The sequence below is a fragment of the Lucilia cuprina genome, chromosome 2 (assembly GCF_022045245.1).
Source record: "Lucilia cuprina isolate Lc7/37 chromosome 2, ASM2204524v1, whole genome shotgun sequence".
NCBI lineage: Eukaryota > Metazoa > Arthropoda > Insecta > Diptera > Calliphoridae > Lucilia > Lucilia cuprina.
In genome coordinates, this window is record NC_060950.1 from 63,331,683 (window position 1) to 63,333,772 (window position 2,090).

The window sequence follows — 2,090 nt, forward strand, 5'->3', positions numbered from 1 at the left end:
CAGAACTAGAACAGAACTAGAACAGAACTAGAACAGAACTAGAACAGAACTAGAACAGAACTAAAACAGAACTAGAACAGAACTAGAACAGAAATAGAACAGAAATAGTACAGAACTAGAACAGAACTAGAACAGAACTACAACAGAGCTACAACAGAACTACAACAAAACTACAACAGAACTAGAACACAACTAAAACGCAACTAGGACACAACTTGAACAGAACTTGAGCAGAACTAGAACATAACTTATTTACATTTATTTGGAAACATTTTTGCATGTTGGGTTTTGTCTATTTGTTTTTGTTGTTCTTGTTGCTTTCTATGCATACGCATTTTTTGGTTCCTTAAACTTTCAACGCAGAATATCTACGCATAATAGAACACAAACGATTACAAATACATATGTTGCAATTACGAGTAGCAGCAACAATTGCTGGCAACTGCAACAACAAGATATTCGTACAAGTATTAAAACTACAACACACATAAATAACTTAGTAAGATGTCATTTGTACGAGAATATGTTAAAGTTGTGTATGTCTGTCTGTCGGTCCGTCTGTTTTCATTCTGTTGTAACAACAGCAACAAGCACTTGTTAAAGAAGAAGGAAAAGACTAAGAAGTCGTCTTCTTTTTAGACACAAATACCATTTTACTCAGGTTACCAAAGAAAAAGGTGCAGTTGAGCATTTTTATTTTTTTCGACAAATAATTTTCTATTGCTGCATGCTTCAATTCACAAAGCAACAAACAACAACAATTGCAACATTCAAAGAAAATGCGTTTTGTGGCTTGAAACTGACTGGGATTTAGTTTGTAGATTGAAAGTAAGTCATTGTTAAGATTTATTCTCTAAAAAAAAGTTTTAGATCCCAACTTAACTTGAAACATTTTTGTTTGTTTGACTTGAAAAAAAAACTTTATAATGAAATTGAATTTTAAATCTCAGGTTTTATAAGGTTGTCTTGCTTTATCTAGGTTTTCAAAAAAAAAAAAAAAAAAAAAAAAACTTTAATTTAAACATGTGTCTCTTACACCAGCAGTTTTATTTTTCAAGCAACACGTACACTCCTCATTTTCAACTTTATTTTGTAATTTGTTGCTTGAAAATAAATTCTTAGAAAATCACAACAAATATTGCGGAAATTATGTGGTGGGTCTTTAAATTAACAGTTTTCATCACATTTTATTACAAAATCATAAACACAACTACATTTTAATAAAGTCACATAATAAACGTGACTAAATTTGTGAAGAAAAAATCTAAAAAATTTTAAAAAGAAAAATAAAAGTAAAAAATATTTACAGTAAAATGTAAAAAATGTTACATAATTCTTTTTAAATTACAGCTTATTTAAGTTTAACATAATTTTTCTAAACCCCCCTCGTTCATTTAATTAAAATATTTTTCCCATTAAAAATGTCACTTTCCCATTGTCATCTTTATCTTGACCAATTATAAAACTGATTTAAACTTTATTTGGCGCTAAGCCTTTTTTTTGAATTTAAGATTATTTTATTTAAAATTAACATAACTAGACTTTTGGTATCTGAAAAAAAACAAAGATGTCATAATCAGCCCTTCTCTACTGCAACATTCCAATTAAACAAATTTTTATATAAAAATTTATGCAAATTTATCTCATTGTGTGTGTGAAAATGGGGAGTTTGTTATTAGTTAAAGATTAATTAAAATATTATGAGTAAAATGTAATTAAAATGACATCTTTATACATTGAGAAAATTGATTTAAATTTTACAAAATATTTGAAGATTATAACGATTTTTAGGTTTTCTATAAAAATTCCCCTAAAATTAATTTTTGTTAATTATTTTTATGTTTTTTATTGTTTTACAAAATTTGTAAAATGTTTAAAAATCGTTTAATATAGTTTTTTGGTATTGGGAAAATAATAGAGGTAGAGCAGAACTAGAATAAACTAGAAGAAAACTACAACAGAAGTAGAACAGAACTGGAACGGAACTAGAACGGAACTAGAACAGAACTAGAACAGAACTAGAACAGAACTAGAACAGAACTAGAACAGAACTAGAACAGAACTAGAACAGAACTAGAACAGAAATAGAA

General features: G+C 27.8%; 2 protein-coding genes across 3 annotated transcripts in view; one reads left to right on the top strand and one right to left on the bottom strand.

Moving 5' to 3' along the window:
• LOC111677713 overlaps window positions 1-2,090 on the top strand; it is a 133,137-nt gene that overhangs the window by 103,513 nt on the left and 27,534 nt on the right. The gene's annotated exons all lie outside the window — the stretch shown is intronic.
• Window positions 1-2,090, bottom strand: part of LOC111686173 (laminin subunit alpha-1-like) — an 86,706-nt gene that overhangs the window by 69,833 nt on the left and 14,783 nt on the right. The window lies entirely within an intron of this gene.